The sequence below is a fragment of the Scyliorhinus torazame genome, chromosome 4 (assembly GCF_047496885.1).
Source record: "Scyliorhinus torazame isolate Kashiwa2021f chromosome 4, sScyTor2.1, whole genome shotgun sequence".
Classification (NCBI taxonomy): domain Eukaryota; kingdom Metazoa; phylum Chordata; class Chondrichthyes; order Carcharhiniformes; family Scyliorhinidae; genus Scyliorhinus; species Scyliorhinus torazame.
Genome location: NC_092710.1, coordinates 31,504,709 through 31,531,634, shown reverse-complemented (window position 1 = coordinate 31,531,634; position 26,926 = coordinate 31,504,709). Strand labels below are relative to the sequence as shown.

The window sequence follows — 26,926 nt, the reverse complement described above, 5'->3', positions numbered from 1 at the left end:
GTCCCCCTCTCTCTCTCTCTCTCCCTGTCCCCCTCTCTCTCTCTCTCCCTGTCCCCCTCTCTCTCTCTCTCCCTGTCCCCCTCTCTCTCTCTCCCTGTCCCCCTCTCTCTCTCTCTCCCTGTCCCCCTCTCTCTCTCTCCCTGTCCCCCTCTCTCTCTCTCCCTGTCCCCCTCTCTCTCTCTCCCTGTCCCCCTCTCTCTCTCTCCCTGTCCCCCTCTCTCTCTCTCCCTGTCCCCCTCTCTCTCTCTCCCTGTCCCCCTCTCTCTCTCTCCCTGTCCCCCTCTCTCTCTCCCTGTCCCCCTCTCTCTCTCTCCCTGTCCCCCTCTCTCTCTCTCCCTGTCCCCCTCTCTCTCTCTCCCTGTCCCCCTCTCTCTCTCTCCCTGTCCCCCTCTCTCTCTCTCCCTGTCCCCCTCTCTCTCTCTCTCCCTGTCCCCCTCTCTCTCTCTCCCTGTCCCCCTCTCTCTCTCTCCCTGCCCCCCTCTCTCTCTCCCTGTCCCCCTCTCTCTCTCTCCCTGTCCCCCTCTCTCTCTCTCCCTGTCCCCCTCTCTCTCTCTCCCTGTCCCCCTCTCTCTCTCTCCCTGTCCCCCTCTCTCTCTCCCTGTCCCTCTCTCTCTCTCTCCCTGTCCCCCTCTCTCTCTCTCTCTCCCTGTCCCCCTCTCTCTCTCTCTCTCCCTGTCCCCCCCCTCTCTCTCTCTCTCCCTGTCCCCCCCTCTCTCTCTCTCCCTGTCCCCCCCTCTCTCTCTCTCCCTGTCCCCCTCTCTCTCCCTGTCCCCCTCTCTCTCCCTGTCCCCCTCTCTCTCCCTGTCCCCCTCTCTCTCCCTGGCCCTCTCTCTCTCTCTCCCTGGCCCCCTCTCTCTCTCTCCCTGTCCCCCTCTCTCTCCCTCTCTTCCTGTCCCCCTCTCTCTCCCTCTCTTCCTGTCCCCCTCTCTCTCCCTCTCTTCCTGTCCCCCTCTCTCTCCCTCTCTCCCTGTCCCCCTCTCTCTCTCTCTCTCCCTCCCTGTCCCCCCCTCGCTCTCTCTCTCCCTGTCCCCCCTCTCTCTCTCGCTGCGTCCCCCTCTCTCGCTGCGTCCCCCTCTCTCGCTGCGTCCCCCTCTCTCGCTGCGTCCCCCTCTCTCGCTGCGTCCCCCTCTCTCGCTGCGTCCCCCTCTCTCGCTGCGTCCCCCTCTCTCGCTGCGTCCCCCTCTCTCGCTGCGTCCCCCTCTCTCGCTGCGTCCCCCTCTCTCGCTGCGTCCCCCTCTCTCGCTGCGTCCCCCTCTCTCGCTGCGTCCCCCTCTCTCGCTGCGTCCCCCTCTCTCGCTGCGTCCCCCTCTCTCGCTGCGTCCCCCTCTCTCGCTGCGTCCCCCTCTCTCGCTGCGTCCCCCTCTCTCGCTGCGTCCCCCTCTCTCGCTGCGTCCCCCTCTCTCGCTGCGTCCCCCTCTCTCGCTGCGTCCCCCTCTCTCGCTGCGTCCCCCTCTCTCGCTGCGTCCCCCTCTCTCGCTGCGTCCCCCTCTCTCGCTGCGTCCCCCTCTCTCGCTGCGTCCCCCTCTCTCGCTGCGTCCCCCTCTCTCGCTGCGTCCCCCTCTCTCGCTGCGTCCCCCTCTCTCGCTGCGTCCCCCACTCTCTCTCGCTGCGTCCCCCACTCTCTCTCGCTGCGTCCCTCACTCTCTCTCGCTGCGTCCCTCACTCTCTCTCGCTGCGTCCCTCACTCTCTCTCGCTGCGTCCCTCACTCACTCTCGCTGAGCTCGAACGGCTGAATGGCCCAGTCCTGCTCTTATTCCTTGTGGTCTGTTATTGCTAATTATCTCTCTGTTTATCTATTTAGGATTATCCGGAAAAGTGGGATGGGAATGAATTCGGCATCGTTTTGGATTTGGATACTGGAGAAATCATCATTTGGGGTAAGTTCTGTTCTGTTGAGAATTCACTATCTTCTTTGAAAATAAAACCCTTCCTTTGAAAACATTGCCTCATTCCCACTACTTGCTGTAAATATCCTGGCAGCTTCTGTTGTGGAAATTGGAGAGGAACATTTATTCCGTTTGTAACCCCGTGGTGCACCTGTCCTGGTAGTGTTTGATGGGGACAGTATAGAGGGAGCTTTACTCTGTATCTAACCCCGTCCTGTACCTGTCCTGGGAGTGTTTGATGGGGCAGTGTAGAGGGAACTTTACTCTGTATCTAACCCCGTGCTGTACCTGTCCTGGGAGTGTTTGATGGGGACAGTGTAGAGGGAGCTTTACTCTGTATCTAACCCCGTGCTGTACCTGTCCTGGGAGTGTTTGATGGGGACAGTGTAGAGGGAGCTTTACTCTGTATCTAACGCTGTGCTGAACCTGTCCTGGGAGTGTTTGATGGGGACAGTGTAGAGGGAGCTTTACTCTGTATCTAACCCCGTGCTGTACCTGTCCTGGGAGCGTTTGCTGGGGACAGTGTAGAGGGAGCTTTACTCTGTATCTAACCCTGTGCTGTACCTGTCCTGGGAGTGTTTGATGGGGACAGTGTAGAGGGAGCTTTACTCTGTATCTAACCCAGTGCTGTACCTGTCCTGGGAGTGTTTGCTGGGGACAGTGTAGAGGGAGCTTTACTCTGTATCTAACCCCGTTCCGTACCTGTCCTGGGAGTGTTTGATGGGGACAGTGTAGAGGGAGCTTTACTCTGTTTCTAACCCCCGTGCTGTGCCTGTCCTGGGAGTGTTTGCTGGGGACAGTGTAGAGGGTGCTTTACTCTGTATCTAACCCCGTGCTGTACCTGCCCCGGGAGTGTTTGCTGGGAACAGTGTAGAGGGAGATTTACTCTGTATAAAACTCCGTGCTGTACCTGTCCTGGGAGTGTTTGATGGGGACAGTGTAGAGGTTGCTTTACTCTGTATCTAACCCCATGCTGTACCTGTCCTGGGAGTGTTTGATGGGGACAGTGTAGAGGGAGCTTTACTCTGTCTAACCCCGTGCTGTACCTGTCTTGGGAGTGTTTGCTGGGGACAGTGTAGAGGGAGCTTTACTCTGTATCTAACCCTGTGTTGTACCTGTCCTGGGAGTGTTTGATGGGGACAGCATAGAGGAACCCTTACTCTGTATCTAACCCTGTGCTGTACCTGTCCTGGGAGTGTTTGATGGGGACAGCGTGAGTGAGTGGTTGTGTCAGTGTATAAGTGAGTGAGTGTGTAAGTGTGAATTAGTTAGTGTGTGAGTATGTGAGTGAGTGACTGTGTCAAGAGTTACTGAATGTGTAATGGTGAGTTTGTGTAAGAGTGAGCAAGTCAGTGTGTGTGTGTATGTCAGTGTGAGTGATTGTGTAAGTGAGTTTGAGTGTGTGGGCGAGTTAGTGTGGAACAATGAGTGAGTAGGTGAGTGAGTGTGCGAGTGTGTGTGTAATAGTGGGTGTGAGTGAGTGTGTGTGAGTGAGTGAGAGTGAGTGAGTGTAAGGGCGAGTGTGTGTGTGAAGGAATGTGTAAGAGTGAGTGAGGGAGTGTGAGTGAGTGTGCAAATGAGTGCTTACGTATGAGAGAATGAGTGTGTGTAAGACTGAGTGAGTGGTGTGAATGTGTAAGTGAGAGTTTGAGAGTAAGTCAGTGTGTAATAATGAGTGAGTGTGTAGGAATAATTGAGTTTCAGTGTGTGAGCGAGTGTGTAATAGTGAGCAAGTGTGCATCAGGGTGTGTAAGCGTGATTTCGTTATTAAGTGCGTGATAGTGTGTGTTAGTGAGCGATTGTGTCAGGGTGTGAGTGAGTGTGTAAGAGTGAGTTAAATCTAACCCCTCAATTTGGTTTCACTCTGTAACACACTCCTGGGTATCTGTTATTCTCTATATATGATGTGGAGATGCTGGCGTTGGACTGGGGTGAGCACAGTACGAAGTCTTACAACACCAGGTTAAAGTCCAACAGGTTTGTTTCGATGTCACTAGCTTTCGGAGCGCTGCTCCTTCCTCAGGTGGCAGGATTCACCTGAGGAAGGAGCAGCGCTCCGAAAGCTAGTGACATCGAAACAAACCAGTTGGACTTTAACCTGGTGTTGTAAGACTTCGTCCTATTCTCTATATAAACTATCCTGAACCCCTCGATTAGATTCCAGCCTGTCACTCACTCCCGGGTATCTGTTATTCTATATGTAAACTATCCTGAACCCCTCGATTAGATTCCAGTCTGTAACTCATTCCTGGGTATCTGTTATTCTGTATATAAACCATCCAGAACCCCTCGATTAGATTCCAGTCTGTAACGCACTCCTGGGTATCTGTTATTCTTTATATAAACTATCCTGAACCCCTCGATTAGATTCCAGTCTGTAACGCACTCCTGGGTATCTGTTATTCTTTATATAAACTATCCTGAACCCCTCAATTAGATTCCTGTCTGTCACTCACTCTCTCTCTCTCCCTGTCCCCCTCTCTCTCTCTCCCTGTCCCCCTCTCTCTCTCTCTCTCCCTGTCCCCCTCTCTCTCTCTCTCTCCCTGTCCCCCCCTCTCTCTCTCTCCCTGTCCCCCTCTCTCTCTCTCTCCCTGTCCCCCTCTCTCTCCCTGTCCCCCTCTCTCTCCCTGTCCCCCTCTCTCTCCCTGTCCCCCTCTCTCTCCCTGTCCCCCTCTCTCTCCCTGGCCCCCTCTCTCTCCCTGGCCCCCTCTCTCTCCCTGGCCCCCTCTCTCTCCCTGGCCCTCTCTCTCTCTCTCCCTGGCCCTCTCTCTCTCTCTCCCTGGCCCCCTCTCTCTCTCTCCCTGGCCCCCTCTCTCTCTCTCCCTGTCCCCCTCTCTCTCCCTCTCTTCCTGTCCCCCTCTCTCTCCCTCTCTCCCTGCCCCCCTCTCTCTCTCTCTCTCCCTGTCCCCCTCTCTCTCTCTCTCTCCCTGTCCCCCCTCCCTCTCTCGCTGCGTCCCCCTCTCTCGCTGCGTCCCCCTCTCTCGCTGCGTCCCCCTCTCTCGCTGCGTCCCCCTCTCTCGCTGCGTCCCCCTCTCTCGCTGCGTCCCCCTCTCTCGCTGCGTCCCCCACTCTCTCTCGCTGCGTCCCTCACTCTCTCTCGCTGCGTCCCTCGCTCACTCTCGCTGCGTCCCTCGCTCACTCTCGCTGCGTCCCTCGCTCACTCTCGCTGCGTCCCTCGCTCACTCTCGCTGCGTCCCTCGCTCTCTCTCGCTGCGTCCCCCTCTCTCTCGCTGCGTCCCCCTCTCTCTCGCTGCGTCCCCCTCTCTCTCGCTGCGTCCCCCTCTCTCTCGCTGCGTCCCCCTCTCTCTCGCTGCGTCCCCCTCTCTCTCGCTGCGTCCCCCTCTCTCTCGCTGCGTCCCCCTCTCTCTCGCTGCGTCCCCCTCTCTCTCGCTGCGTCCCCCTCTCTCTCGCTGCGTCCCCCTCTCTCTCGCTGCGTCCCCCTCTCTCTCGCTGCGTCCCCCTCTCTCTCGCTGCGTCCCCCTCTCTCTCGCTGCGTCCCCCTCTCTCTCGCTGCGTCCCCCTCTCTCTCGCTGCGTCCCCCTCTCTCTCGCTGCGTCCCCCTCTCTCTCGCTGCGTCCCCCTCTCTCTCGCTGCGTCCCCCTCTCTCTCGCTGCGTCCCCCTCTCTCTCGCTGCGTCCCCCTCTCTCTCGCTGCGTCCCCCTCTCTCTCGCTGCATCCCCCTCTCTCTCGCTGCGTCCCCCTCTCTCTCGCTGCGTCCCCCTCTCTCTCGCTGCGTCCCCCTCTCTCTCGCTGCGTCCCCCTCTCTCTCGCTGCGTCCCCCTCTCTCTCGCTGCGTCCCCCTCTCTCTCGCTGCGTCCCCCTCTCTCTCGCTGCGTCCCCCTCTCTCTCGCTGCGTCCCCCTCTCTCTCGCTGCGTCCCCCTCTCTCTCGCTGCGTCCCCCTCTCTCTCGCTGCGTCCCCCTCTCTCTCGCTGCGTCCCCCTCTCTCTCGCTGCGTCCCCCTCTCTCTCGCTGCGTCCCCCTCTCTCTCGCTGCGTCCCCCTCTCTCTCGCTGCGTCCCCCTCTCTCTCGCTGCGTCCCCCTCTCTCTCGCTGCGTCCCCCTCTCTCTCGCTGCGTCCCCCTCTCTCTCGCTGCGTCCCCCTCTCTCTCGCTGCGTCCCCCTCTCTCTCGCTGCGTCCCCCTCTCTCTCGCTGCGTCCCCCTCTCTCTCGCTGCGTCCCCCTCTCTCTCGCTGCGTCCCCCTCTCTCTCGCTGCGTCCCCCTCTCTCTCGCTGCGTCCCCCTCTCTCTCGCTGCGTGCCCCTCTCTCTCGCTGCGTGCCCCTCTCTCTCGCTGCGTGCCCCTCTCTCTCGCTGCGTGCCCCTCTCTCTCGCTGCGTGCCCCTCTCTCTCGCTGCGTGCCCCTCTCTCTCGCTGCGTGCCCCTCTCTCTCGCTGCGTGCCCCTCTCTCTCGCTGCGTCCCCCTCTCTCTCGCTGCGTCCCCCTCTCTCTCGCTGCGTCCCCCTCTCTCTCGCTGCGTGCCCCTCTCTCTCGCTGCGTGCCCCTCTCTCTCGCTGCGTGCCCCTCTCTCTCGCTGCGTCCCCCTCTCTCTCGCTGCGTCCCCCTCTCTCTCGCTGCGTCCCCCTCTCTCTCGCTGCGTCCCCCTCTCTCTCGCTGCGTCCCCCTCTCTCTCGCTGCGTCCCCCTCTCTCTCGCTGCGTCCCCCTCTCTCTCGCTGCGTCCCCCTCTCTCTCGCTGCGTCCCCCTCTCTCTCGCTGCGTCCCCCTCTCTCTCGCTGCGTCCCCCTCTCTCTCGCTGCGTCCCCCTCTCTCTCGCTGCGTCCCCCTCTCTCTCGCTGCGTCCCCCTCTCTCTCGCTGCGTCCCCCTCTCTCTCGCTGCGTCCCCTCTCTCTCGCTGCGTCCCCCTTCTCTCGCTGCGTCCCCCTCTCTCTCGCTGCGTCCCCCTCTCTCTCGCTGCGTCCCCCTCTCTCTCGCTGCGTCCCCCTCTCTCTCGCTGCGTCCCCCTCTCTCTCGCTGCGTCCCCCTCTCTCTCGCTGCGTCCCCCTCTCTCTCGCTGCGTCCCCCTCTCTCTCGCTGCGTCCCCCTCTCTCTCGCTGCGTCCCCCTCTCTCTCGCTGCGTCCCCCTCTCTCTCGCTGCGTCCCCCTCTCTCTCGCTGCGTCCCCCTCTCTCTCGCTGCGTCCCCCTCTCTCTCGCTGCGTCCCCCTCTCTCTCGCTGCGTCCCCCTCTCTCTCGCTGCGTCCCCCTCTCTCTCGCTGCGTCCCCCTCTCTCTCGCTGCGTCCCCCTCTCTCTCGCTGCGTCCCCCTCTCTCTCGCTGCGTGCCCCTCTCTCTCGCTGCGTGCCCCTCTCTCTCGCTGCGTGCCCCTCTCTCTCGCTGCGTGCCCCTCTCTCTCGCTGCGTGCCCCTCTCTCTCGCTGCGTGCCCCTCTCTCTCGCTGCGTGCCCCTCTCTCTCGCTGCGTGCCCCTCTCTCTCGCTGCGTGCCCCTCTCTCTCGCTGCGTGCCCCTCTCTCTCGCTGCGTGCCCCTCTCTCTCGCTGCGTGCCCCTCTCTCTCGCTGCGTGCCCCTCTCTCTCGCTGCGTCCCCCTCTCTCTCGCTGCGTCCCCCTCTCTCTCGCTGCGTCCCCCTCGCTCTCGCTGCGTCCCCCTCGCTCTCGCTGCGTCCCCCCTCGCTCTCGCTGCGTCCCCCTCGCTCTCGCTGCGTCCCCCTCGCTCTCGCTGCGTCCCCCTCGCTCTCGCTGCGTCCCCCTCGCTCTCGCTGCGTCCCCCTCGCTCTCGCTGCGTCCCCCTCGCTCTCGCTGCGTCCCCCTCGCTCTCGCTGCGTCCCCCTCGCTCTCGCTGCGTCCCCCTCGCTCTCGCTGCGTCCCCCTCGCTCTCGCTGCGTCCCCCTCGCTCTCGCTGCGTCCCCCTCGCTCTCGCTGCGTCCCCCTCGCTCTCGCTGCGTCCCCCTCGCTCTCGCTGCGTCCCCCTCGCTCTCGCTGCGTCCCCCTCGCTCTCGCTGCGTCCCCCTCGCTCTCGCTGCGTGACTCGCTCTGCACCCCCAGTGTCTGAGTGAGTGTGTAAGTGCGAGTGAGTGTGTTTAACAGTGAATGAGTGTGTCAGAGTCAGTGTGGATGTGAGTGTGTCATACAGTGAGTGAGTGTAAGAGTGAGAATTGGTGAGAACTAGTGTGTGTGAGAGTGAGTCAGTACAAGTTAGGGTGACTGTGTGTAAGAGTGAGTGAGTCAGTGTGTGAGTATGTAAGTGTGAGTGATTGTGTAAGTGAGTTTGAGTGTGTGGGCGAGTTAGTGTGGAAGAATGAGTGAGTGTGCGAGTGTGTGTGTAATAGTGGGTGTGAGTGAGTGTGTATGAGTGAGTGAGTGTGTATGAGTGAGTGTGTAAGAGCGAGTGTGTGTGTGAAGGAATGTGTAAGAGTGAGTGAGGGAGTGTGAGTGAGTGTGCAAGTGAGTGCTTACGTATGAGAGAATGTGTGTGTAAGACTGAGTGAGTGGTGTGAATGTGTAAGTGAGAGTGTGAGAGTAAGTCAGTGTGTAATAATGAGTGAGTGTGTAGGAATAATTGAGTTTCAGTGTGTGAGCGAGTGTGTAATAGTGAGCAAGTGTGCGTCAGGGTGTGTAAGCGTGATTTAGTTATTAAGTGCGTGATAGTGTGTGTTAGTGAGCGATTGTGTCAGGGTGTGAGTGAGTGTGTAAGAGTGAGTTAAAGCTAACCCCTCAATTTGGTTTCACTCTAACGCACTCCTGGGTATCTGTTATTCTATATATAAACTATCCTGAACCCCTCGATTAGATTCCAGACAGTAACACACTCCTGGGTATCTGTTATTCTATATATAAACCATCCTGAACCCCTCGATTAGATTCCAGTCTGTAACTCACTCCTGGGTATCTGTTATTCTCTATATATGATGTGGAGATGCCGGCGTTGGACTGGGGTGAGCACAGTACGAAGTCTTACAACACCAGGTTAAAGTCCAACAGGTTTGTTTCGATGTCACTAGCTTTCGGAGCGCTGCTCCTTCCTCGGGTGGCAGGATTCAACTGAGGAAGGAGCAGTGCTCCGAAAGCTAGTGACATCGAAACAAACCTGTTGGACTTTAACCTGGTGTTGTAAGACTTTGTACTATTCTCTATATAAACTATCCTGAACCCCTCGATTAGATTCCAGTCTGTAACTCACTCCTGGGTATCTGTTGTTCTATATATAAACTATCCTGAACCCCACGATTAGATTCCAGTCTGTAACTCACTCCTGGGTATCTGTTATTCTCTATATAAACTATCCTGAACCCCTCGATTAGATTCCAGTCTGTAACTCACTCCTGGGTATCTGTTATTCTATATATAAACTATCCCGAAGCCCTCGATTAGATTCCAGTCTGTAACTCACTCCTGGGTATCTGTTATTCTGTATATCATCTATCCCGAAGCCCTCCATTAGATTGCAGTCAGTAATTCATTCCCAGATATAATCTATTCTGTGTATTAACCAACGATATGCCGGACTGAGATGTGGAGGAATTTTGTCACTCAGATGGTGGTGAATCCTGGGAATTCTCTATCCCAGAGGGATGTGGAGACTCAGTCATTGAGCCGGTTCTAGACTGCGATTGATTGATCAACAAGAGGCACGGGGATAGGGGAGGAAGACGGTGTTGAAATGGAAGAATCTCCATGATCATATTGACTGGTGGAGTGAGTTCGAAGGGCTGAATGGACCAGTCCTGCTCCTATTCCTTGTGGTCTGTCATTGCTAATTATTTCTATGTTTATCTATTTAAGATTATCCGGAAAAGTGGGATGGGAATGAATTCTGCATCGTTTTGGATTTGGATATTGGAGTAATCATCATTTGGGGTCAGTTCTGTTATGTTGATAATTTGCGATCTCTTTTCAAAATAAAACCCTTCCTTTGAAACCATTGCTTCATTCCCTCTACTTGCTGTAAATATCCTGGCAGCGTCTGTTGTGGAAATTGGAGAGGAACATTTATTCCGTTTGTAACCCCGTGGTGCACCTGTCCTGGTAGTGTTTGATGGGACAGTGTAGAGGGAGCTTTACTCTGTATCTAACCCCGTGCTGTACCTGTCCTGGGAGTGTTGGATGGGGCAGTGTAGAGGGAGCTTTACTCTCTTTCTAACCCCGTGCTGTACCTGTCCTGCGAGTGTTTGATGGGGCAGTGTAGATCGAGCTTTACTCTGTATCTAACACCATGCTGCACCTGTCCTGGAAGTGTTTGATGGGGTCAGTGCAGAGGGAGCTTTACTCTATATCTAACCCCGTGCTGTACCTGTCCTGGGAGGGTTTGATGGGGAGAGTGTAGAGGGAGCTTTACTCTGTATCTAACGCCGTGCTGTACCTGTACTGGGAGTGTTTGATGGGGACAGTGTAGAGGGAGCTTTACTCTGTATCTAACCCTGTGCTGTACCTGTACTGGGAGTGTTTGATGGGGACAGCATAGAGGAACCCCTACTCTGTATCTAACCCCGTGCTGTACCTGTCCTGGGAGTGTTTGATGGGGACAGTGTAGAGGGAGCTGTACTCTATATCTGACCCTGTGCTGTACCTGTCCTGGGAGTGTTTGATGGGGACAGTGTAGAGGGTGCTTTACTCTGTATCTAACCTCGTGCTGTACCTGTCCTGGGAGTGTTTGATGTGGACAGTGTAGAGGGAGCTTTACTCTGTATCTAACCCCACGCTGTACCTGTCCTGGGAGTGTTTGATGGGGACAGTGTAGAGGTAGCTTTACACTGTATCTAACCCCGTGCTGTACCTGTCCTGTGAGTGTTTGATGGGGACAGTGTAGAGGGAGCTTTACTCTGTGTCTAACCCTGTGCTGTACCTGTCCTGGGAGTGTTTGATGGGGACAGTGTAGAGGGAGTTTTACTCTGTATCTGACCCTGTGCTGTACCTGTCCTGGGAGTGTTTGATGTGAGCAGTGTAGAGGAAACCTTACTCTGTATCTAACCCCGTGCTGTACCTGTCCTGGGAGTGTTTGATGGGGACAGTGTAGAGGCAGCTTTACTCTGTATCTGACCCCGTGCTGTACCTGTCCTGGGAGTGTTTGATGGGGACAAGTGTAGAGAGAGCTTTACTCTGTATCTGACCCTGTGCTGTACCTGTCCTGGGAGTGTTTGATGGGGACAGTGTAGAGGGAGCTTTACTCTGTATCGAAACTCATGCTGTACCTGTCCTGGGAGTGTTTGATGGGGACAGTGTAGAGGGAGCTTTACTCTGTATCTAACCCCGTGCTGTACCTGCCCGGGGAGTGTTTGATGGGGACAGTGTAGAGGGAGCTTTACTCTGTATCGAAACCCATGCTGTACCTGTCCTGGGAGTGTTTGATGGGGACAGTGTAGAGAGAGCTTTACACTGTATCTAACCCCGTGCTGTACCTGTCCTGGGAGTGTTTGATGGGGACAGTGTAGAGGGAGCTTTACTCTGTATCTAACCCCGTGCTGTACCTGTCCTGGGAGTGTTTGATGGGGACAGTGTAGAGGGAGCTTTACTCTGTATCGAAACCCATGCTGTACCTGTCCTGGGAGTGTTTGATGGGGACAGTGTAGAGGGAGCTTTACTCTGTATCTAACCCCATGCTGTACCTGTCCTGGGAGTGTTTGATGGGGACAGTGTAGAGGGTGCTTTACTCAGTATGTAACCCCGTGCTGTACCTGCCCTGGGAGTGTTTGATGGGGACAGTGTAGAGAGAGCTTTACACTGTATCTAACCCCATGCTGTACCTGTCCTGGGAGTGTTTGATGGGGACAGTGTGAGGGAGCTTCACACTGTATCTAACCCCATGCTGTACCTGTCCTGGGAGTGTTTGATGGGGGACAGTGTAGAGAGAGCTTTACTCTGTATCTGACCCTGTGCTGTACCTATCCTGGGAGTGTTTGATGGGGACAGTGTAGAGGGAGCGTTACTCTGTATCTAACCCCGTGCTGTACCTGCTCTGGGAGTGTTTGATGTGGGGACAGTGTAGAGGGAGCTTTACTCTGTATCTAACCCCGTGCTGTCCCTGTCCTGGGAGTGTTTGCTGGGGACAGTGTAGAGGGAGCTTTATTCTGTATCTAACCCCGTGCTGTACCTGTCCTGGGAGTGTTTGATGTGGACAGTGTAGAGGAAACCTTACTCTGTATCTAACTCCTTATTCATGGGTCACTAAACGCTAGCGTGCGGGTACATTAAGCAATCAGGAGGTCCAATGGTACGTTAACTTTCATCGCTCGGGGTTATTAGTACAGGGGTTAAGATGACTTGCTGCAATTTTTCAGAGCCTTGGTCACAACACACCTGGACCATTGTGTAGAGTTTTGTTCTCCATATATAAGGAAGGATATACTTGCTGTAGAAGGAGTGTAACGGAGATTCACCAGACGAATCCCTGGGATGGTGAAGTTGTCTGATGAGGAGAGATTGAGGAAAATGTACCCGTGTTCCCGAGAGTGCCGAAAAATGAGAGGTGATCTTGAAACATACACAATTCATACGGGGCATCACAAGATAGATGTAGGTTGGATGATCATTCTGACTGGTGAGATTAGAACCAGGGGGAGGGGGACACAGTCTCAAACCATAAGACATAGATGCAGAATTAGGACACTCGGCCCATCGAGTCTGCTCCACCATTCAATCATGGGTAATATTTTTCTAATTCCCATTCTCCTGCCTTCTCTCCATAAACCCTGATCCCCTTATTGATCAAGAACCTATCTATCTCTGTCTTAGAGATACTCAGTGATTTGGCCTCCACACCTTCTGCGGCAGAGTTCCACAGATTCACCACCCTCTGGCTGAAGAAATTCCTCCTCATCTCTGTTTAAAAGGATCGTCCCTTTAGTCTGAGATGGTGTCCTCTGCTTCTAATTGTTCCTACAAGTGGAAACATCCTCTCCACGTCCACTCTATCCAGGCCTCGCAGTATCCTGTAAGTTTCAATAAGATCCCCCCTCATCCTTCTGACCGCCAACGAGTACAGACCCAGTGTCCTTAACCATTCATCATACGACAAGTTCTTCATTCCAGGGAACATTCTTGTGAACCTACTCTGGACCCTTTCCAAGGCCAGCACATCCTTCCTTAGATACTGGGCCCAAAACTGCTCACAATACTCCAAATGGGATCTGCCTAGAGCCTTATACAGCCTCAGAAGTACGTCTCTGGTCTTGTATTCTCGCCCTCTTGACATGAATGCTCAGAATCAGGGGTAGACCATTGCAGACTGAGATGAGGAGGAATTTCTTCATTAAGAGGGTGGAGACTCCAGAGGGTTGTGGAAGCTCAATCATTGAGCATGTTCCAGACACAAATCGAGTGTGTATAATGCAATAGGAATGTGTGTGTGAGTGTGCGTGCGTCTGTGCGTGCCAGGATCTGTTTGAATGGTGGAGCAGACTCGATGGGCCAAACGGCCTACACCTGCTCATATTTTCCTTTGAGACTTAAATGCGTATACACACACAGATTCACAGATACACACACACACATGCGCGTGCACACACTGACTGATACATACACGGGTCCAGATACATGCATACATACACACACATGCGTGCATAGACACATGCGTGTACACACACATTGGCGCACACACACATATATATTAGCCATTTAAGACCATTTGATAGAATGCTACACATCCCAGTTTGCCAATGACACCAAACATTAGACAGCATTGTAAGCAACATAGCTGGAAATATCAAATTGCAGGGAGATATTATCCTTTTGGCAGTAGACTGAACTGGTGGACGTGTTTCTGTGTTGGGAATTGTAAGATGATGTACTTTAGACTTAAAAAGGATAGAACCGTGATCTTTATAAACGATGAGAAGACAGAAACAGTGGAAGTTTAAACTGTACAGATATTTCACAGCTAGATTCACACACACAATACAGACAGCAATGTATGGTAGATTTTGGAAGTTCCACACATGTTGTCAAGTGCAGTGCGAGGAGTACCTCAATGTTTCAGTCTTACTGAGAAACTGTCAGCCCACAGGGACAACATTTTTGTATAATAGGATTGAAGCACAAGTTCAAATAGTTTTGTTTCAAAGTTTAAAATAACCAGTCATTTTTCTGTGCAGCTTTCGGAATCTGTCAGTGGAATTTAGGTTATACAGGCAAGTGTTAACAAGAGTATTGGGAACTGATTAGAAGTTTTGATGGAGATATTCCTGCATTATGGAAATGTGTGAGATCTATTTAGGGTTGGGGAATGGATTGATCAAAGGATGTAGTTTTTTGTTATCTATATCAGACTGACAGCCTTGAAGATTCACAACTTCCATGTGCTGAAATAAAGGATTGATTAACCAAGGCCTATTATTCAAATACTTCAGACAAGTGACAAAACAACAATAACAGAGAATATACAAACAGAGACAAGCAGACACCTGGAATCGGAGCTTAAACTTCATGTTTAAATGTGAAGGGCTGAAATAAGCAAGAGTCCACCCTGGGATTCGGTGCAATTTGAGTTCTGCTTTTCCATAAAATAAAAATAACTATCTGCAATGAAAAATTCTTTGGACAGGACAGAGGGATTTTGACTCTGTATTTAAGCCCAGACAGTATTTGGGTTGTGAGTGTTTGATGGACAGTGCAGATAAAGCTTTACTCTGAAACACTGGAATTTAGTTTAAGGGTGATTTAATCACATGCTTCAGAATAATAATTGATATTGTACATCTCGTGTGTGTCTCAGTGTCAGCTGTGAAACATGTACAGCACAATCTCATCCTGTTTCTGTGTGTCTCTCTGAAATTAGCTGGTCCATTTCCTAAATTACCACTGACTCGATTTCAAAAGGTCTCCATTGCCTGTGAAGCAGTTTGTGATACCCAAAGGTTATGAAAAGTGCTTTCGAAAAGTCTGTCCCCAAGCTGTTGTGAGGATGTTCAGAGTCAGTGTGTAACTTGGGTCACACACAGGCCAGATACACCTCTCCAAGTTAAAGGTGGAGAATGGATCTCGCTCCATTTGAAAGATGTAATGACGCAGCCTGTCTGAGTTTGTGTCTGTGTGTGAGTTTGTGTTTGTCTGTACACGTGTTTGTGTGTCTTGGGTGGGGTGGGAGGTTGTGTGTGTGACCCATTACGCGGCACGGTAGCACAGAGGGTAGCACTGTGGCTTCACAGCTCCAGGGTCCCGGGTTCGATTCCCGGCATGTTCTCCCTGTGTCTGCGTGGGTTTCCTCCGGGAGCTCCGGTTTCCTCCCACAAGTCTGAAAGACGTGCTGTTTGATAATTTGGACATTCTGAATTCTCCCTCTGTGTACCTGAACAGGCGCCGGAATGTGGCGACTAGGGGATTTTCACAGTAACTTCATTGCAGTGTTAATGTCAGCCTACGTGTGACAATAAAGATTATTATAAATGGTAGTCCCACAGGTTCTTAACCTGGGTACATGGTTGTCAGCACTCCAAAACTGTTAATTGTAGTGTCCACAGCAGTGTGGTGTAATGTAGTATTAACTGGGACAAGAGCTCATAGTATAAACAGTGACGGGGTCAACTGCAGTGATCACTGGGAAAGGAGCTAATGTGTTCTCAATCGAGATGTGGATGAGAACGGTTATATATCACAAGGTAATATTCACAATGACATTCTCTAATGCAGTAATATTTCTCACACCGTGTAGAGCAGGATTTACAGCTACTGATGCTGCTGGGAAATAAATTCATCCAGGGCTTTGTATCGGATTATTAAAATAGGTTATTGATTAAGGTGGTCTAGTCGCTAAGGCAGGCTCGATCAGCTGAATGGCCCATTCCTGTTCCTATGTACCTCCTGGGAGTATTTGGTGAGGACAGATATAGAGGGAGCTACATCTGGACAATTTTGGACACTAAGGGCAATTTAGCATGGCCAATCCACCTAACTTGCACATCTTTGGACTGTGGGAGGAAACCGGAGCACCCAGAGGATACCTACACACACACGGGGAGGATGTGCAGACTCCGCACAGACAGTGACCCAAGACGGAATCGAACCTTGGACCCTGGAGCTGTGAAGCAATTGTGCTATCCACAATGCTACCATGCTGCCCCAGAGCTTTACTCTGTATCTCACCCTGTGCTGTACCTGTCTTGGGAGTGTCCCTCTGTGTCCCTCACTCTCTCTCGCTGTGTCCCTCCCTCTCTCCAGCTGCGTCCCTCCCTCTCTCCAGCTGCGTCCCTCCCTCTCTCTCGCTGCGTCCCTCCCTCTCTCTCGCTGCGTCCCTCACTCTCTCTCGCTGCGTCCCTCACTCTCTCTCGCTGCGTCCCTCACTCTCTCTCGCTGCGTCCCTCACTCTCTCTCGCTGCGTCCCTCACTCTCTCTCGCTGCGTCCCTCACTCTCTCTCGCTGCGTCCCTCACTCTCTCTCGCTGCGTCCCTCACTCTCTCTCGCTGCGTCCCTCACTCTCTCTCGCTGCGTCCCTCACTCTCTCTCGCTGCGTCCCTCACTGTCTCTCGCTGCGTCCCTCACTCACTCTCGCTGAGCTCGAACGGCTGAATGGCCCAATCCTGCTCCTATTCCTTGTGGTCTCTTATTGCTAATTATTTCTATGTTTATCTATTTAAGATTATCCGGAAAAGTGGGATGGGAATGAATTCGGCATCGTTTTGGATTTGGATATTGGAGAAATCGTCATTTGGGGTAAGTTCTGTTACGTTGATAATTTCCTATCTTCTTTAAAAATAAAACCCTTCCTTTGGAAACATTGCCTCATTCCCTCTACTTGCTGTAAATACCCTGGCAGCTTCTGTTGTGGAAATTGGAGAGGAACATTTATTCCGTTTGTAACCCCGTGGTGCACCTGTCCTGGGAGTGTTTGATGGGACAGTGTAGAGGGAGCTTTACCCCACGCTCTCTGTGCGCCCCACGCTCTCTGTGCGCCCCACGCTCTCTGTGCGCCCCACGCTCTCTGTGCGCCCCACGCTCTCTGTGCGCCCCACGCTCTCTGTGCGCCCCACGCTCTCTGTGCGCCCCACGCTCTCTGTGCGCCCCACGCTCTCTGTGCGCCCCACGCTCTCTGTGCGCCCCACGCTCTCTGTGCGCCCCACGCTCTCTGTGCGCCCCACGCTCTCTGTGCGCCCCACGCTCTCTGTGCGCCCCACGCTCTCTGTGCGCCCCACGCTCTCTGTGCGCCCCACGCTCTCTGTGCGCCCCACGCTCTCTGTGCGCCCCACGCTCTCTGTGCGCCCCACGCTCTCTGTGCGCCCCACGCTCTCTGTGCGCCCCACGCTCTCTGTGCGCCCCACGCTCTCTGTGCGCCCCACGCTCTCTGTGCGCCCCACGCTCTCTGTGCGCCCCACGCTCTCTGTGCGCCCCACGCTCTCTGTGCGCCCCACGCTCTCTGTGCGCCCCACGCTCTCTGTGCGCCCCACGCTCTCTGTGCGCCCCACGCTCTCTGTGCGCCCCACGCTCTCTGTGCGCCCCACGCTCTCTGTGCGCCCCACGCTCTCTGTGCGCCCCACGCTCTCTGTGCGCCCCACGCTCTCTGTGCGCCCCACGCTCTCGCTCTCGGCGCCCCCCTCGCTCTCGGCGCCCCCCTCGCTCTCGGCGCCCCCCTCGCTCTCGGCGAGCCCCTCGCTCTCGGCGAGCCCCTCGCTCTCGGCGCGCCCCTCGCTCTCGGCGGCCCCCTCGCTCTCGGCGGCCCCCTCGCTCTCGGCGCCCCCCTCGCTCTCGGCGCCCCCCTCGCTCTCGGCGCCCCCCTCGCTCTCGGCGCCCCCCTCGCTCTCGGCGCCCCCCTCGCTCTCGGCGCCCCCCTCGCTCTCGGCGCCCCCCTCGCTCTCGGCGCCCCCCTCGCTCTCGGCGCCCCCCTCGCTCTCTGTCCCCCTCTCTCTCAGTCCCCCTCTCTCTCAGTCCCCCTCTCTCTCAGTCCCCCTCTCTCTCAGTCCCCCTCTCTCTCAGTCCCCCTCTCTCTCAGTCCCCCTCTCTCTCAGTCCCCCTCTCTCTCAGTCCCCCTCTCGCTCAGTCCCCCTCTCGCTCAGTCCCCCTCTCGCTCAGTCCCCCTCTCGCTCAGTCCCCCTCTCGCTCAGTCCCCCTCTCGCTCAGTCCCCCTCTCGCTCAGTCCCCCTCTCGCTCAGTCCCCCTCTCGCTCAGTCCCCCTCTCGCTCAGTCCCCCTCTCGCTCAGTCCCCCTCTCGCTCAGTCCCCCTCTCGCTCAGTCCCCCTCTCGCTCAGTCCCCCTCTCGCTCAGTCCCCCTCTCGCTCAGTCCCCCTCTCGCTCAGTCCCCCTCTCGCTCAGTCCCCCTCTCGCTCACTCCCCCTCTCGCTCACTCCCCCTCTCGCTCACTCCCCCTCTCGCTCACTCCCCCTCTCGCTCACTCCCCCTCTCGCTCAGTCCCCCGTCTCTCTCTGACCCCATCTCTCACGGTGTGTCCCCCTCCCTCTCGCTGCGTCCCCCTCCCTCTCGCTGCGTCCCCCTCCCTCTCGCTGCGTCCCCCTCCCTCTCGCTGCCTCCCCCTCCCTCTCGCTGCGTCCCTCTCTCCCTCGCTGCGTCCCTCTCTCCCTCGCTGCGTCCCTCTCTCCCTCGCTGCGTCCCTCTCTCCCTCGCTGCGTCCCTCTCTCCCTCGCTGCGTCCCTCTCTCCCTCGCTGCGTCCCTCTCTCCCTCGCTGCGTCCCTCTCTCCCTCGCTGCGTCCCTCTCTCCCTCGCTGCGTCCCTCTCTCCCTCGCTGCGTCCCTCTCTCCCTCGCTGCGTCCCTCTCTCCCTCGCTGCGTCCCTCTCTCCCTCGCTGCGTCCCTCTCTCCCTCGCTGCGTCCCTCTCTCCCTCGCTGCGTCCCTCTCTCCCTCGCTGCGTCCCTCTCTCCCTCGCTGCGTCCCTCTCTCCCTCGCTGCGTCCCTCTCTCCCTCGCTGCGTCCCTCTCTCCCTCGCTGCGTCCCTCTCTCCCTCGCTGCGTCCCTCTCTCCCTCGCTGCGTCCCTCTCTCCCTCGCTGCGTCCCTCTCTCCCTCGCTGCGTCCCTCTCTCCCTCGCTGCGTCCCTCTCTCCCTCGCTGCGTCCCTCTCTCCCTCGCTGCGTCCCTCTCTCCCTCGCTGCGTCCCTCTCTCCCTCGCTGCGTCCCTCTCTCCCTCGCTGCGTCCCTCTCTCCCTCGCTGCGTCCCTCTCTCCCTCGCTGCGTCCCTCTCTCTCTCTCTCTGCGTCTCTCTCTCTCGCTGCGTCCCTCTCTCTCGCTATGTCCCTCACCCTCTCTCTCGCTATGTCCCTCACCCTCTCTCTCGCTATGTCCCTCACCCTCTCTCTCGCTATGTCCCTCACTCTCTCTCTCGCTATGTCCCTCACTCTCTCCCTCGCTGCGTCCCTCTCTCTCTCGCTGCGTCCCTCTCTCTCTGCGTCTCTCTCTCTCGCTGCGTCCCTCACTCTCTCTCTCGCTATGTCCCTCACTCTCTCTCTCGCTATGTCCCTCACTCACTTTTGCTTTACTCTGTATCTAACCCAGTGCTGTACCTGTCCTGCGAGTATTTGCTGGGGACAGTGTAGAGGGAGCTTTAATCTGTATCTGACCCCGTGCTGTACCTGTCCTGGGAGTGTTTGCTGGGGACAGTGTAGAGGGAGCTTTACTCTGTATCTAACCCCGTGCTGTACCTGTCCTGGGAGTGTTTGATGGAGACAGTGTAGAGGGAGCTGTACTCTGTATCTGACCCTGTGCTGTACCCGTCCCGGGAGTGTTTGATGGGGATAGTGTAGAGGGAGCTTTACTCTGTATCTAACCCTGTGCTGGACCTGTCCTGAGAGTGTTTGATGGGGACAGTGTAGAGGGAGCTTTACTCTGTATCGAACCCCATGCTGTACCTGTACTGGGAGTGTTTGGTGGTGACAGTGTAGAGGGAGCTGTACTCGGTATCTGACCCTGTGCTGTACCTGTCCTGGGAGTGTTTGATGGGGACAGTGTAGAGGGAGCTTTACTCTGTATCTAACCCCGTGCTGTACCTGTCCTGGGAGTGTTTGCTGGGGACAGTGTAGAGGGAGGTTTACTCTGTATCTTACCCCGTGCTGTACCTGTCCTGGGAGTGTTTGATGTGGGCAGTGTAGAGGAAACCTTACTCTGTATCTAACCCCGTGCTGTACCTCTCCTGGGAGTGTTTGATGGGGACAGTGTAGAGGGAGCTTTACTCTGTATCTAACCCCGTGCTGTACCTGTCCTGGGAGTGTTTGATGGGGACAGTGTGGAGGGAGCTTTACTCTGTATCTCACCCTGTGCTGTACCTGTCCTGGGAGTGTTTGATGTGGACAGTGTAGAGTAAACCTTACTCTGTATCTAACTCCTTATTCATGGGTCACTAAACGCTAGCGTGCGGGTACATTAAGCAACCAGGAGGGCCAATGGTACGTTAACTTTCATCGCTCGGGGTTATTATTACAGGGGTTAAGATGACTTGCTGCAATTTTACAGAGCCTTGGTCACAACACACCTGGACCATTGTGTAGAGTTTTGTTCTCCATATCTAAGGAAGGATATACGTGCTGTAGAAGGAGTGTAACGGAGATTCACCAGACGAATCCCTGGGATGGTGAAGTTGTCTGATGAGGAGAGATTGAGGAAAATGTACCCGTGTTCCCGAGAGTGCCGAAAAATGAGAGGTGATCTTGAAACATACACAATTCATACGGGGCATCACAAGATAGATGTAGGTTGGATGATCACTCTGACTGGTGAGATTAGAACCAGGGGGAGGGGGTACAGTCTCAAACCACCAGACATAGAAGCAGAATTAGGCCACTCGGCCCATCGAGTCTGCTCCGCCATTCAATCATGGGTAATATTTTTCTAATTCCCATTCTCCTGCCTTCTCTCCATAACCCCTGATCCCCTTATTGATCAAGAACCTATCTATCTCTGTCTTAGAGATACTCAGTGATTTGGCCTCCACACCCTTCTGCGGCAAAGAGTTCCACAGATTCACCACCCTCTGGCTGAAGAAATTCCTCCTTATCTCTGTTTTAAAGGATCGTCCCTTTAGTCTGAGATGGTGTCCTCTGCTTCTAATTGTTCCTACAAGTGGAAACATCCTCTCCATGTCCACTCTATCCAGGCCTCGCAGTATCCTGTAAGTTTCAATAAGATCCCCCCCTCATCCTTCTGACCGCCAACGAGTACAGACCCAGTGGCCTCAACCATTCCTCATACGACAGGTTCTTCATTCCAGGGACCATTCTTGTGAACCTCCTCTGGACCCTTTCCAAGGCCAGCACATCCTTCCTTAGATACCGGGCCCAAAACTGCTCACAATACTCCAAATGGGATCTGCCTAGAGCCTTATACAGCCTCAGAAGTACGTCTCTGGTCTTGTATTCTCGCCCTCTTGACATGAATGCTCAGAATCAGGGGTAGACCATTGCAGACTGAGATGAGGATTAATTTCTTCATTAAGAGGGTGGAGAATCCAGAGGGTTGTGGAAGCTCAATCATTGAGCATGTTCCAGACACAAATCGAGTGTGTATAATGCAATAGGAATGTGTGTGTGAGTGTGCGTGCGTCTGTGCGTGCCAGGATCTGTTTGAATGGTGGAGCAGACTCGATGGGCCAAATCGCCTACACCTGCTCATATTTTCCTTTGAGACTTAAATGCGTATACACACACAGGTTCACAGATACACACACACATGCGCGTGCACACACTGACTGATACATACACGGGTCCAGATACATGCATACATACACACACATGCGTGCATAGACACATGCGTGTACACACACATTGGCGCACACACACACATATATATTAGCCATTTAAGACCATTTGATAGAATGCTACACATCCCAGTTTGCCAATGACACCAAACATTAGACAGCGTTGTAAGCAACATAGCTGGAAATATCAAATTGCAGGGAGATATTATCGTTTTGGCAGTAGACTGAACTGGTGGACGTGTTTCAGTGTTGGGAAAGGTTTAGATGATGTGCTTTAGACTTAAAAAGGATAGAACCGTGATCTTTTTAAATGATGAGAAGACAGAAACATTGGAAGTTTAAACTGTACAGATATTTCACAGCTAGATTCACACAATACAGACAGCAATGTATCGTAGATTTTGGAAGTGCCACAAATGTTGTCAAGTGCAGTGCGAGGCGTACCTCAATGTTTCAGTCTTACTGAGAAACTGTCAGCCCACAGGGACAACCTTTCTGTATAATAGGATTGAAGCACAAGTTCAAACAGTTTTGTTTCAAAGTTTAAAATAACCAGTCATTTTTCTGTGCAGCTTTCGGAATCTGTCAGTGGAATTTAGGTTATACAGGCAAGTGTTAACAAGAGTATTGGGAAATGATTAGAAGTTTTGATGGAGATATTCCTGCATTATGGAAATGTGTGAGATCTATTTAGGGTTGGGGAATGGATTGATCAAAGGATGTAGTTTTTTGTTATCTTTCTCAGACTGACAGCCTTGAAGATTCACAACTTCCATGTGCTGAAATAAAGGATTGATTAACCAAGGCCTATTATTCAAATACTTCAGACAAGTGACAAAACAACAATAACAGAGAATATACAAACAGAGACAAGCAGACACCTGGAATCGGAGCTTAAACTTCATGTTTAAATGTGAAGGGCTGAAATAAGCAAGAGTCCACCCTGGGATTCGGTGCAATTTGAGTTCTGCTTTTCCATAAAATAAAAATAACTATCTGCAATGAAAAATTCTTTGGACAGGACAGAGGGATTTTGACTCTGTATTTAAGCCCAGACAGTATTTGGGTTGTGAGTGTTTGATGGACAGTGCAGAGAAAGCTTTACTCTGAAACACTGGAATTTAGTTTAAGGGTGATTTAATCACATGCTTCAGAATAATAATTGATATTGTACATCTCGTGTGTGTCTCAGTGTCAGCTGTGAAACATGTACAGCACAATCTCATCCTGTTTCTGTGTGTCTCTCTGAAATTAGCTGGTCCATTTCCTAAATTACCACTGACTCGATTTCAAAAGGGCTCCATTGCCTGTGAAGCAGTTTGTGATACCCAAAGGTTATGAAAAGTGCTTTCGAAAAGTCTGTCCCCAAGCTGTTGTGAGGATGTTCAGAGTCAGTGTGTAACTTGGGTCACACACAGGCCAGATACACCACTCCAAGTTAAAGGTGGAGAATGGATCTCGCTCCATTTGAAAGATGTAATGACGCAGCCTGTCTGAGTTTGTGTCTGTGTGTGAGTTTGTGTTTGTCTGTACACGTGTTTGTGTGTCTTGGGTGGGGTGGGAGGTTGTGTGTGTGACTCATTACGCGGCACGGTAGCACAGAGGGTAGCACTGTGGCTTCACAGCTCCAGGGTCCCGGGTTCGATTCTTGGCATGTTCTCCCTGTGTCTGCGTGGGTTTCCTCCGGGAGCTCCGGTTTCCTCCCACAAGTCTGAAAGACGTGCTGTTAGGTAATTTGGACATTCTGAATTCTCCCTCTGTATACCCGAACAGGCGCCGGAATGTGGCGACTCGGGGATTTTCACAGTAACTTCATTGCAGTGTTAATGTCAGCCTACGTGTGACAATAAAGATTATTATACATGGTAGTCCCACAGGCTCTTACCCTGGGTACATGGTAGTCAGCACTCCAAAACTGTTAATTGTAGTGTCCACAGCAGTGTGGTGTAATGTAGTATTAACTGGGACAAGAGCTCATAGTATAAACAGTGACGGGGTCAACTGCAGTGATCACTGGGAAAGGAGCTAATGTGTTCTCAATAGAGATGTGGATGAGAACGGTTATATATTACAAGGTAATATTCACAATGACATTCTCTAATGCAGTAATATTTCTCACACCGTGTAGAGCAGGATTTACAGCTACTGATGCTGCTGGGAAATAAAGTCATCCAGGGCTTTGTATCGGATTATTAAAATAGGTTATTGATTAAGGTGGTCTAGTCGCTAAGGCAGATCAGCTGAATGGCCCATTCCTGTTCCTATGTACCTCCCCTGGGAGTATTTGGTGAGGACAGATGTAGAGGGAGCTACATCTGGACAATTTTGGACACTAAGGGCAATTTAGCATGGCCAATCCACCTAACTTGCACATCTTTGGACTGTGGGAGGAAACCGGAGCACCCAGAGGAAACCCACGCACACACGGGGAGCATGTGCAGACTCCGCACAGACAGTGACCCAAGACGGAATCGAACCTGGGACCCTGGAGCTGTGAAGCAATTGTGCGATCCACAATGCTACCATGCTGCCCCAGAGCTTTACTCTGTATCTCACCGCGTGCTGTACCTGTCTTGTGAGTGTTTGATGGGGACAGTCGAGAGGGAGCTTTACTCTGTATCTCACCCCGTGCTGTACCTGTCCGAGAAGTATTTGATGGGGACAGTGCAGATGGAGCTTTACTCTTTATCTAACCTTATGCTGTACCTGTCCTGTTAATGTTTAATGGGGACAGTGTAGAGGGAGCTTTACTCTGTATCTAACCCCGTGTTGTACCTGTCCTGGAACTGTTTGTGATGGGGACGACGTGGAGGGAGCTTTACTCTGTATCTAACCCCGTGCTGTACCTGTGTGGGAGTGTTTGATGGGGACAGTGGAGAGGGAGCTTTACTCTGTATCTAACCCCGTGCTGTGCCTGTCCTGGGAGTGTTTGATGGGGACGACGTGGAGGGAGCTTTAATCTGTATCTAACCCCGTGCTGTACCCATCTTGGGACTGTTTGATGGTGATAGTGTAGAGGGAGCTTTTTACTGTATTTCACCCAGTGCTGTACCTATCCTGGAAGTGTTTGATGGGGACAGTGTAGAGGGTGCTTTACTCTGTATCTAACCCCGTGCTCTACCTGTCCTGGGTGTGTTTGCTGGGGACAGTGTAGAGGGAGCTTTACCCCACGCTCTCTCTGCGTCCCACGCTCTCTGTGCGTCCCACGCTCTCTGTGCGTCCCACGCTCTCTGTGCGTCCCACGCTCTCTGTGCGTCCCACGCTCTCTGTGCGTCCCACGCTCTCTGTGCGTCCCACGCTCTCTGTGCGTCCCACGCTCTCTGTGCGTCCCACGCTCTCTGTGCGTCCCACGCTCTCTGTGCGTCCCAGGCTCTCTGTGCGCCCCTCCCTCTCTGTGCGCCCCTCGCTCTCGGTGCGCCCCTCGCTCTCGGTGCGCCCCTCGCTCTCGGTGCGCCCCTCGCTCTCGGTGCGCCCCTCGCTCTCGGTGCGCCCCTCGCTCGCGGTGCGCCCCTCGCTCGCGGTGCGCCCCTCGCTCGCGGTGCGCCCCTCGCTCGCGGTGCGCCCCTCGCTCGCGGTGCGCCCCTCGCTCGCGGTGCGCCCCTCGCTCGCGGTGCGCCCCTCGCTCGCGGTGCGCCCCTCGCTCGCGGTGCGCCCCTCGCTCGCGGTGCGCCCCTCGCTCTCGGTGCGCCCCTCGCTCTCGGTGCGCCCCTCGCTCTCGGTGCGCCCCTCGCTCTCGGTGCGCCCCTCGCTCTCGGTGCGCCCCTCGCTCGTACACATGCACACGCACTCATTCACACTCTCACGCACTGCCTCACTTACACACACACACACAAAATCAGTTGCGCGCACGCATTCGTGTACACGTGCTCACTCGCACGCGCTCACACTGATGCTTACACACACACACTCACTGTTACACACTCACTCGCTCACTCACACAGATGCTTACACTCATTCTTATGCACACACATTTATTCTTCCACACACACTCATTCGTACTCACTCACGCGCACTCACTCACTCACGTACACACTCCCACTTACACACTAACGCACTCTTTCTATTTGCGTCTCTCTCTCTCCCTGTCCCCCTCTCTCTCCCTGTCCCCCTCTCTCTCCCTGTCCCCCTCTCTCTCCCTGTCCCCCTCTCTCTCCCTGTCCCCCTCTCTCTCCCTGTCCCCCTCTCTCTCCCTGTCCCCCTCTCTCTCCCTGTCCCCCTCTCTCTCCCTGTCCCCCTCTCTCTCCCTGTCCCCCTCTCTCTCCCTGTCCCCCTCTCTCTCCCTGTCCCCCTCTCTCTCCCTGTTCCCCTCTCTCTCCCTGTCCCCCTCTCTCTCCCTGTCCCCCTCTCTCTCCCTGTCCCCCTCTCTCTCCCTGTCCCTCTCTCTCTCTCCCGGTCCCTCTCTCTCTCTCTCCCTGTCCCTCTCTCTCTCTCCCGGTCCCTCTCTCTCTCTCTCTCCCTGTCCCTCTCTCTCTCTCCCCGTCCCTCTCTCTCTCTCCCTGTCCCTCTCTCTCTCTCCCTGTCCCCCTCTCTCTCTCTCCCTGTCCCCCTCTCTCTCTCTCCCTGTCCCCCTCTCTCTCTCTCCCTGTCCCCCTCTCTCTCTCTCCCTGTCCCCCTCTCTCTCTCTCTCTCCCTGTCCCCCTCTCTCTCTCTCCCTGTCCCCCTCTCTCTCTCTCCCTGTCCCCCTCTCTCTCTCTCCCTGGCCCCCTCTCTCTCTCTCCCTGGCCCCCTCTCTCTCTCTCCCTGGCCCCCTCTCTCTCCCTGGCCCCCTCTCTCTCTCTCTCTCCCTGGCCCCCTCTCTCTCCCTGGCCCCCTCTCTCTCCCTGGCCCCCTCTGTCTCCCTGGCCCCCTCTCTCTCCCTGTCCCCCTCTCTCTCTCGCTGCGTCCCTCACTCTCTCTCGCTGCGTCCCTCACTCTCTCTCGCTGCGTCCCTCACTCTCTCTCGCTGCGTCCCTCACTCTCTCTCGCTGCGTCCCTCACTCTCTCTCGCTGCGTCCCTCACTCTCTCTCGCTGCGTCCCTCACTCTCTCTCGCTGCGTCCCTCACTCTCTCTCGCTGCGTCCCTCACTCACTCTCGCTGAGCTCGAACGGCTGAATGGCCCAGTCCTGCTCCTATTCCTTGTGGTCTGTTATTGCTAATTATCTCTCTGTTTATCTATTTAAGATTATCCGGAAAAGTGGGATGGGAATGAATTCGGCATCGTTTTGGATTTGGATACTGGAGAAATCATCATTTGGGGTAAGTTCTGTTCTGTTGAGAATTCACTATCTTCTTTGAAAATAAAACCCTTCCTTTGAAAACATTGCCTCATTCCCACTACTTGCTGTAAATATCCTGGCAGCTTCAGTTGTGGAAATTGGAGAGGAACATTTATTCCGTTTGTAACCCCGTGGTGCACCTGTCCTGGTAGTGTTTGATGGGGACAGTATAGAGGGAGCTTTACTCTGTATCTAACCCCGTGCTGTACCTGTC

General features: G+C 54.3%; 1 long non-coding RNA gene across 1 annotated transcript; it reads left to right on the top strand.

Annotated features, from left to right (window-relative positions):
* The first annotated feature begins 1,637 nt into the window (after positions 1 to 1,637).
* Positions 1,638 to 26,726, top strand: LOC140411578 (uncharacterized). The gene is made up of 4 exons (XR_011940872.1): positions 1,638 to 1,878; positions 9,620 to 9,694; positions 16,403 to 16,477; positions 26,618 to 26,726. It is a non-coding gene; the product is annotated as an uncharacterized lncRNA (long non-coding RNA).
* The last annotated feature ends 200 nt before the right edge of the window (positions 26,727 to 26,926 follow it).